The following is an 11,273-nucleotide window of genomic DNA, read 5'->3' as shown; positions in this document are numbered from 1 at the left end:
TCTTGACTGCATTGAGGTATCACCTTGAAATTTTCACTATCCAACCTAGTTTTTGATCCTGAACAAGTTTTGCATTTACAAAAAATTCGCAGGTCGAAGGTCAAGGTCACCTTTTGCGACCTTTTTTTGAAAATTCAAAATTAAGGGATGATAGCCCCCTACGATTTTTTTGGGGTTCAGGGCTGAAATGTAGCCCGTGAAATTCTGCACAAGTACACCAAGTTTCATAGGTGCAATCGCGATAGTTTTGCTGCAATTCGAATTTGAAGTTTGAAAACCTGCTCGAGGCCGCTTGACCGCGCATGCACTTTGAGCGGCGAGTTTGCCTCTCGTTCTTCAAGTTGATTTTTTTCGCAATTCACTTGCTTAGAAACACCAAGAGGGCCTAGGGTAGACCAAGGAAGGTCAAAATCGACCTTCAGGGTCTGTCCCTGACGCGACCCTGAGATACAAAATTTCAAAAATTTCCAATTTCATCGAACTTGGTGTCTTTTTATAGGTTTTCACCACAGTACAGCTCAAATATACAGCCAAATCTGCCGAATTACAATCCTGAAACCGGTTCTTGAAATAATTGGGGTACTAGCCAAAAATCCAGACGTTAAAAATGGTCAAATTTTGAAATCTTTAATTTATGATATGATTCGTCTGTTTTGTACACACAAAGTTCATATTGAGTGTTAAAAATAAACGATTGTTTTTTTTTAAAAAGTGAAAAAATTTATTTTGAGCAAATAACAAATAAATTACATGTTTAAAATTTTTAATTTGAAAAAGAAAGGAAACAAAAATTTTTGGTTTTTAAAAGTAGCTTATTTGCCAGTGCATTTAATAACATTTTTTCATAGTATTAAGCATAAGATCCTTTATTATCAACACATATTATGAACTTCATGTGTGCAAAATAGAAGCATCTTTTCATAAATTTAAGATTTTAAAATTTTGACCATTTTGCACATCACGTCTGGATGAATGTCTACCACAATTACTTCAAGAACTGGTTTCAGGATTTTCATTCGGCTGTTTTGGCTGTATATTTGAGCTGTACAGTGGTGAAAACCTATAAAAAGACACCAAGTTCGATGAAATTGGAAATTTTTGAAATTTTGTATCTCAGGGTCACGTCAGGGACAGACCCTGAAGGTCGATTTTGACCTTCCTTGGTCTACCCTAGGCCCTCTTGGTGTTTCTAAGCAAGTGAATTGCGAAAAAAATCAACTTGAAGAACGAGAGGCAAACTCGCCGCTCAAAGTGCATGCGCGGTCAAGCGGCCTCGAGCAGGTTTTCAAACTTCAAATTCGAATTGCAGCAAAACTATCGCGATTGCACCTATGAAACTTGGTGTACTTGTGCAGAATTTCACGGGCTACATTTCAGCCCTGAACCCCAAAAAAATCGTAGGGGGCTATCATCCCTTAATTTTGAATTTTCAAAAAAAGGTCGCAAAAGGTGACCTTGACCTTCGACCTGCGAATTTTTTGTAAATGCAAAACTTGTTCAGGATCAAAAACTAGGTTGGATAGTGAAAATTTCAAGGTGATACCTCAATGCAGTCAAGAGTTGCAGTTTAGAATTCATTGACACAATTCGTTTTTCGGGTATTTTTGAGATACCGAAAAAATAGGGAACGCCCCCATTCCCGAGCTTCAAATTTGGAATTTCACCATCTATTAACAAGTACTTTAAGCAAATATGACTGCCACCTAAAAATTTCCACGCTGAAAAATCGCGTCCAATCGACCTCCAATCTCGCAAATAACTGCTCTATTAAATTTAAAAAATGAGTTTATTAAAAGTAAGTTAAATAATAATGATTAAATTAAAAAAAAATAACTTTTTTGTAATCACGGGTGCTCTACTAGAAATGGTCAATATTGGTCGTTGAATGGTCTGGGTTTCTCTTTCAATTTATATTTTATTTTCAATTTTTAGCTTGTGTTTATTCACTACTACTTGATGCAAAGAAAAAAATTGTCTTATCTAAAGTATTTCACGAACGAACTCGTGCCGCAACAATTTTCTTTAAAAAGTAACCATGCTTCAAAGGATTATTTTTAAAAAAATATGCAGTTGATGTCAAAGTATATCTAAATTGTATTTTATTTGCAAATTGTGCCTGACGAAAATTACATTTTTGGTGATCGACTTATAACAATTGGTCACGGTTGCTTCAAATTGAAGGAATGTTATTGTCTTCAAGAATATAAAGATAAGAAATTGTAAATTTTGAATTTGAAATCTCGACAGCAATAAATTCATAGTTCAGCCATTAATTCGACAGTTTGTCTTGCGTGTCTTCTAGAGCACTGTGCGGTGTCAATTTTCATTACCATGGTAACCGCATTTTTTTAAATAAAAAACCACAACCGCACCACAACCGCATCGGTCTTGACCAAAACCGTAGTTGCGGTAACCGCAAAATTACCGCAAAACCGCAATTTATTTAATGTTTTAGAACAAAATAGTTTTCTTTTGGCAAAGCTTAAATTTAATTATTTCTGCGTTCAACTCCATATCGCGGGTTTTAACCATCATAATTGCAAAATCTTTTCACCGTTAGACTCGTCTTGACCTCCCCTGAGCAGCTGAAGGGTTTAGGGGTTCTTAAACCCTTCGGACATTTCATAGCTCTGGATAATTTTATTAATTTACATTTTATTAAAAACATTTTTTTTAGTTTTGGTTGAATGGGCGGGGTGGTAATTCAGTAGGAATTTAGGATGATTTTAAATGTTTTGAAGCCAGGTCGATGCAAATGGAAGCAGGTTAATTTTTTTATTAAAATTGAAGCAATGGGGTTGAGAGGGGATGAGGGTAAGCTCCCCATAAACACTTGGGCTGTTAGTGGAGGTCAAGGCGAGTCTAACGGTAGGAAATTTTTGCAATTCTGATTGTTGGAACCTAAGATTTGGAGGTTCAAAGAACCCAAAAAGTGGAAAAATGTAACTATCAAGATATCCAAAAAATTACGCCATTCTGAAAAATTTGGCCCGGTTTTTAATTGCGGGCACACATTTAAGTGGCTCTTGATCCGATCAACTTGTCCACTAAAAGAAGCCCATTTATTCAATTTATGATGCATCAATAACGTTGTAGTAGTTGTGATTGGCTTGATATTAGATTTAACACTTAATTTATTCAAAGAAAGGATATTTTTTTAAATTTTTGGTATATTATAAAAAGTGCCGTGCCCATTCCCAGAAATTACAACAACGTTATACATATACCCGTCCCGCGAGACGCCCTACCCATCCCGCGTGACTGCAGGACGCCCTACCCGTCCCGCGAGACGCCCTACCCATCCCGCGTGACTGCAGGACGCCCTACCCGTCCCGCGAGACGCCCTACCCATCCCGCGTGACTGCAGGACGCCCTACCCGTCCCGCGAGACGCCCTACCCATCCCGCGTGACTGCAGGACGCCATACCCGTCCCGCGAGACGCCCTACCCATCCCGCGTGACTGCAGGATGCCATACCCGTCCCGCGAGACGCCCTACCCATCCCACGTGACTGCAGGACGCCCTACCCGTCCCGCGAGACGCCCTACCCATCCCGCGTGACTGCAGGACGCCCTACCCGTCCCGCGAGACGCCCTACCCATCCCGCGTGACTGCAGGACGCCATACCCGTCCCGCGAGACGCCCTACCCATCCCGCGTGACTGCAGGACGCCATACCCGTCCCGCGAGACGCCCTACCCATCCCGCGTGACTGCAGGACGCCCTACCCGTCCCGCGAGACGCCCTACCCATCCCGCGTGACTGCAGGACGCCCTACCCGTCCCGCGGGACGCCCTACCCATCCCGCGTGACTGCAGGACGCCATACCCGTCCCGCGAGACGCCCTACCCATCCCGCGTGACTGCAGGACGCCCTACCCGTCCCGCGAGACGCCCTACCCATCCCGCGTGACTGCCGGACGCCCTACCCGTCCCGCGAGACGCCCTACCCATCCCGCGTGACTGCAGGACGCCCTACCCGTCCCGCGTGACTGCAGGACGCCCTACCCGTCCCGCGGGACGCCCTACCCATCCCGCGTGACTGCAGGACGCCATACCCGTCCCGCGAGACGCCCTACCCATCCCGCGTGACTGCAGGACGCCATACCCGTCCCGCGAGACGCCCTACCCATCCCGCGTGACTGCAGGACGCCCTACCCGTCCCGCGAGACGCCCTTACCATCCCGCGTGACTGCAGGACGCCCTACCCGTCCCGCGGGACGCCCTACCCATCCCGCGTGACTGCAGGACGCCATACCCGTCCCGCGAGACGCCCTACCCATCCCGCGTGACTGCAGGACGCCATACCCGTCCCGCGAGACGCCCTACCCATCCCGCGTGACTGCAGGACGCCCTACCCGTCCCGCGGGACGCCCTACCCATCCCGCGTGACTGCAGGACGCCAAACCCGTCCCGCGAGACGCCCTACCCATCCCGCGTGACTGCAGGACGCCATACCCGTCCCGCGAGACGCCCTACCCATCCCGCGTGACTGCAGGACGCCCTACCCGTCCCGCGGGACGCCCTACCCATCCCGCGTGACTGCAGGACGCCCTACCCGTCCCGCGAGACGCCCTACCCATCCCGCGTGACTGCAGGACGCCCTACCCGTCCCGCGAGACGCCCTACCCATCCCACGTGACTGCAGGACGCCCTACCCGTCCCGCGAGACGCCCTACCCATCCCGCGTGACTGCAGGACGCCATACCCGTCCCGCGAGACGCCCTACCCATCCCGCGTGACTGCAGGACGCCCTACCCGTCCCGCGAGACGCCCTACCCATCCCGCGTGACTGCAGGACGCCCTACCCGTCCCGCGGGACGCCCTACCCATCCCGCGTGACTGCAGGACGCCAAACCCGTCCCGCGTGACTGCGGGACGCCCTACCCGTCCCGCGAGACGCCCTACCCATCCCGCGTGACTGCAGGACGCCCTACCCGTCCCGCGGGACGCCCTACCCATCCCGCGTGACTGCAGGACGCCAAACCCATCCCGCGAGACGCCCTACCCATCCCGCGTGACTGCAGGACGCCATACCCGTCCCGCGAGACGCCCTACCCATCCCGCGTGACTGCAGGACGCCATACCCGTCCCGCGAGACGCCCTACCCATCCCGCGTGACTGCAGGACGCCATACCCGTCCCGCGAGACGCCCTACCCATCCCGCGTGACTGCAGGACGCCAAACCCGTCCCGCGTGACTGCAGGACGCCATACCCGTCCCGCGAGACGCCCTACCCATCCCGCGTGACTGCAGGACGCCATACCCGTCCCGCGAGACGCCCTACCCATCCCGCGTGACTGCAGGACGCCCTACCCGTCCCGCGGGACGCCCTACCCATCCCGCGTGACTGCAGGACGCCATACCCGTCCCGCGAGACGCCCTACCCATCCCGCGTGACTGCAGGACGCCAAACCCGTCCCGCGTGACTGCGGGACGCCCTACCCGTCCCGCGAGACGCCCTACCCATCCCGCGTGACTGCAGGACGCCATACCCGTCCCGCGAGACGCCCTACCCATCCCGCGTGACTGCAGGACGCCCCACCCGTCCCGCGGGACGCCCTACCCATCCCGCGTGACTGCAGGACGCCATACCCGTCCCGCGAGACGCCCTACCCATCCCGCGTGACTGCAGGACGCCCTACCCGTCCCGCGAGACGCCCTACCCATCCCGCGTGACTGCAGGACGCCCTACCCGTCCCGCGGGACGCCCTACCCATCCCGCGTGACTGCAGGACGCCATACCCGTCCCGCGAGACGCCCTACCCATCCCGCGTGACTGCAGGACGCCCTACCCGTCCCGCGGGACGCCCTACCCATCCCGCGTGACTGCAGGACGCCATACCCGTCCCGCGAGACGCCCTACCCATCCCGCGTGACTGCAGGACGCCCTACCCGTCCCGCGGGACGCCCTACCCATCCCGCGTGACTGCAGGACGCCATACCCGTCCCGCGAGACGCCCTACCCATCCCGCGTGACTGCAGGATGCCATACCCGTCCCGCGAGACGCCCTACCCATCCCGCGTGACTGCAGGACGCCATACCCGTCCCGCGAGACGCCCTACCCATCCCGCGTGACTGCAGGACGCCAAACCCGTCCCGCGTGACTGCGGGACGCCCTACCCGTCCCGCGAGACGCCCTACCCATCCCGCGTGACTGCAGGACGCCATACCCGTCCCGCGAGACGCCCTACCCATCCCGCGTGACTGCAGGACGCCATACCCGTCCCGCGGGACGCCCTACCCATCCCGCGTGACTGCAGGACGCCATACCCGTCCCGCGAGACGCCCTACCCATCCCGCGTGACTGCAGGACGCCCTACCCGTCCCGCGAGACGCCCTACCCATCCCGCGTGACTGCAGGACGCCCTACCCGTCCCGCGGGACGCCCTACCCATCCCGCGTGACTGCAGGACGCCATACCCGTCCCGCGAGACGCCCTACCCATCCCGCGTGACTGCAGGACGCCCTACCCGTCCCGCGAGACGCCCTACCCATCCCGCGTGACTGCAGGACGCCCTACCCGTCCCGCGGGACGCCCTACCCATCCCGCGTGACTGCAGGACGCCATACCCGTCCCGCGTGACTGCAGGACGCCCTACCCGTCCCGCGGGACGCCCTACCCATCCCGCGTGACTGCAGGACGCCATACCCGTCCCGCGAGACGCTTACCCATCCCGCGTGACTGCAGGACGCCATACCCGTCCCGCGAGACGCCCTACCCATCCCGCGTGACTGCAGGACGCCATACCCGTCCCGCGAGACGCCCTACCCATCCCGCGTGACTGCAGGACGCCATACCCGTCCCGCGAGACGCCCTACCCATCCCGCGTGACTGCAGGACGCCCTACCCGTCCCGCGGGACGCCCTACCCATCCCGCGTGACTGCAGGACGCCATACCCGTCCCGCGAGACGCCCTACCCATCCCGCGTGACTGCAGGACGCCAAACCCGTCCCGCGTGACTGCGGGACGCCCTACCCGTCCCGCGAGACGCCCTACCCATCCCGCGTGACTGCAGGACGCCATACCCGTCCCGCGAGACGCCCTACCCATCCCGCGTGACTGCAGGACGCCCTACCCGTCCCGCGGGACGCCCTACCCATCCCGCGTGACTGCAGGACGCCATACCCGTCCCGCGAGACGCCCTACCCATCCCGCGTGACTGCAGGACGCCCTACCCGTCCCGCGAGACGCCCTACCCATCCCGCGTGACTGCAGGACGCCCTACCCGTCCCGCGGGACGCCCTACCCATCCCGCGTGACTGCAGGACGCCATACCCGTCCCGCGAGACGCCCTACCCATCCCGCGTGACTGCAGGACGCCCTACCCGTCCCGCGAGACGCCCGACCCATCCCGCGTGACTGCAGGGCGCCCTACCCGTCCCGCGGGACGCCCTACCCATCCCGCGTGACTGCAGGACGCCATACCCGTCCCGCGAGACGCCCTACCCATCCCGCGTGACTGCAGGATGCCATACCCGTCCCGCGAGACGCCCTACCCATCCCGCGTGACTGCAGGACGCCCTACCCGTCCCGCGAGACGCCCTACCCATCCCGCGTGACTGCAGGACGCCATACCCGTCCCGCGAGACGCCCTACCCATCCCGCGTGACTGCAGGACGCCATACCCGTCCCGCGAGACGCCCTACCCATCCCGCGTGACTGCAGGACGCCCTACCCGTCCCGCGAGATGCCCTACCCATCCCGCGTGACTGCAGGACGCCATACCCGTCCCGCGAGACGCCCTACCCATCCCGCGTGACTGCAGGACGCCCTACCCGTCCCGCGTGACTGCAGGACGCCCTACCCGTCCCGCGGGACGCCCTACCCATCCCGCGTGACTGCAGGACGCCATACCCATCCCGCGGGACGCCCTACCCATCCCGCGTGACTGCAGGACGCCATACCCGTCCCGCGAGACGCCCTACCCATCCCGCGTGACTGCAGGACGCCCTACCCGTCCCGCGAGACGCCCTACCCATCCCGCGTGACTGCAGGACGCCCTACCCGTCCCGCGAGACGCCCTACCCATCCCGCGTGACTGCAGGACGCCCTACCCGTCCCGCGTGACTGCAGGACGCCATACCCGTCCCGCGAGACGCCCTACCCATCCCGCGTGACTGCAGGACGCCAAACCCATCCCGCGACACGCCCTACCCATCCCGCGTGACTGCAGGACGCCAAACCCGTCCCGCGTGACTGCGGGACGCCCTACCCGTCCCGCGAGACGCCCTACCCATCCCGCGTGACTGCAGGACGCCATACCCATCCCGCGGGACGCCCTACCCATCCCGCGTGACTGCAGGACGCCATACCCGTCCCGCGAGACGCCCTACCCATCCCGCGTGACTGCAGGACGCCCTACCCGTCCCGTGAGACGCCCTACCCATCCCGCGTGTCTGCAGGACGCCCTACCCGTCCCGCGAGACGCCCTACCCATCCCGCGTGACTGCAGGACGCCCTACCCGTCCCGCGTGACTGCAGGACGCCCTACCCGTCCCGCGGGACGCCCTACCCATCCCGCGTGACTGCAGGACGCCATACCCGTCCCGCGAGACGCCCTACCCATCCCGCGTGACTGCAGGACGCCATACCCGTCCCGCGAGACGCCCTACCCATCCCGCGTGACTGCAGGACGCCCTACCCGTCCCGCGAGACGCCCTTACCATCCCGCGTGACTGCAGGACGCCCTACCCGTCCCGCGGGACGCCCTACCCATCCCGCGTGACTGCAGGACGCCAAACCCATCCCGCTTGACTGCAGGACGCCCTACCCGTCCCGCGAGACGCCCTACCCATCCCGCGTGACTGCAGGACGCCCTACCCGTCCCGCGGGACGCCCTACCCATCCCGCGTGACTGCAGGACGCCAAACCCATCCCGCGTGACTGCAGGATGCCATACCCGTCCCGCGAGACGCCCTACCCATCCCGCGTGACTGCAGGACGCCCTACCCGTCCCGCGAGACGCCCTACCCGTCCCGCGTGACTGCAGGACGCCACACCCGTCCCGCGGGACGCCCTACCCATCCCGCGTGACTGCAGGATGCCCTACCCGTCCCGCGAGACGCCCTACCCGTCCCGCGTGACTGCGGGACGCCATACCCGTCCCGCGTGACTGCGAGACGCCTTACCCGTCCCGCGTGACTGCGGGACGCCCTACCCGTCCCGCGTGACCGCGGGACGCCCCACCCGTCCCGCGTGACTGCGGGACGCCCTACCCGTCCCGCGTGATTGCGGGACGCCATACCCGTCCCGCGGGATGCCCTACCCGTTACGCGTGACGCCCTAAAACCATCACGCGCGACGCCCTACTCGTCCCGCGCGACGCCCTACCCGTGCTAAACAGTCGCATAATAAAAAAGGTAAATTTTGATTCGAGTAATTGTCTTCTTCAAACCAATTCAGTTACTTAGTTCGTTCAAAGACGAGTCAAACGGAACTTATTTTTTTGCAAATAGGACCACCAAAACCTGCCGAATTCGAGATTTGGTGCTCATCAAGCATTTTATCGCATCCGTCTCGATAAAAAAACTTTGTGCACCCAAATCTCGGGTTGTGGTGGTCCTATTTACAAAAAAAGGGTTCCGTTTGACTCGTCTTGAGGTGAACTAAGTAATTGGATTAGTTTGAAGAAGACAATTACTCGTAAACGTCGTGCCAAAGTGTCGAAACGGTCGAAAAAATGCTATATTTCGCGTTATTGAGGGGTAAAAAGGGGGTTGGGGGTTGGTGGGTCTCGTAACCCTTTAGTGCACTTGGGGACGTATACACATGTATATTTTATAAAATTAAAATTAATGAATGCTCTGTAAACTATCAAATCGTTCATGCTGCGGAAAAAAGTCCGATCTCGAACTTGCCACTTTGTAGCAAAAGTCTGACGGACTCTCTGTCCAACGGTAAAATTGTCCGATCTCCCTATATTGTGGCAAAACTAGATTCTGACCACAGTCACGTGATCAGCGTGACGTCAGCTTCAATTTGAGACCCATGATGAAAAACAGTGAGATCGGACAATTTTACCGTTGGACAGAAAGTCCGTCGGACTTTTGCTACAAAGTGGCAAGTTCGACTAGTTCGAGATCGGACTATTTTCCGCGGCACGAACGAAATATGATATTTAGTGCGTTTTTGCCTTGCTCTCTGTATTAGGGAAAGGAGACATAATTATATTTTCGATGTGATAGAATATATTATAGTTTTTAAATTCGTTAGTCCCACGGTAGTCATTATTTCGATTGATCAGGTTGATTCTCTATAGTTCACAATGCTCTTTCCTCGTCGTTAGCGAAATTATTTACAGTAAATCTTTCTACAAGGTTGGTAATTAAAAGCTTGACTAAAGAGGATAATTAGCCTGACGGCAATATGCGCTAAAGTTTTCTAGGCAACGAAGTGGCTCAATTAAAGCGATGCATCAGCCCGTGCACTCTTCTGTGCCGTCAAGTGCAAGTAAGTGCTGGAGCAGCACACCACGTTCCGAGTCGGTCTTGACTCGCGGCTGACACTCGGCTCTCCGTTCTCTTTCTTTCCCTGCTAATGGCATCAGGTGCTATAAAACATTTGCACAATCATTTCTACGCCGACGGTCGCCGCCATAAAATATGTCACACACTGCGCTCAAAACAATGGCGCGCAGCTGCCATTTTTCTCTCGGCTGCAACTCACCGGCCTAGAGCGAAAGAAATCAACCGGAAAGTCTCGCTCTGGGGTGCAAACAGAAATCCTGCTCGATCACTTTTTCCTTTTTCCCGTCAAATTCATTCCGTTATATAAAAGGGGATAGATTTCAGCTTGCGCATTTAATGGGTTCGTTTTAATCAAGAGTTTCCGACTCGTCAATGCAAGCGATTGGGACAAAAAAGAGTCGGAAGCACTCAGGTTTTTTTTCTTTTGCACGCGCTAAATAACTTTGATAAACTTTCGCACCGACCGGATTTTCTTTTTTCGCATTTCTGTGGATCCTGTTCCTTTTTGTTCTACGTCTTTATTATTATAAAGTTGCGGACCTCTATTTAGATTTCGCTGCCCTTTCTTGTATATTCTCCCAAGGACGAATAATACTATTAATTTGCAGCCTGCAAAGCGGATTATATTTCCAATTAAAAATTCACTCAATCTCAGATGAGATTCTTTCAACGTATCTTTTTAGCTAAAAGTGAATAGTTATCGATTATCGACTGCCGAGTCAGATTTTTAAAAAAGAAGCGTAAAAATACTCACTGTAAAATTGTTTATTATTAACTACTATTACGATAAATTTTTATTTTTT

Source organism: Cloeon dipterum, chromosome 1 (genome assembly GCF_949628265.1).
Source record: "Cloeon dipterum chromosome 1, ieCloDipt1.1, whole genome shotgun sequence".
NCBI lineage: Eukaryota > Metazoa > Arthropoda > Insecta > Ephemeroptera > Baetidae > Cloeon > Cloeon dipterum.
The sequence above is the reverse complement of the archived record's forward strand: the minus strand, read 5'-3'. Positions refer to the sequence as shown.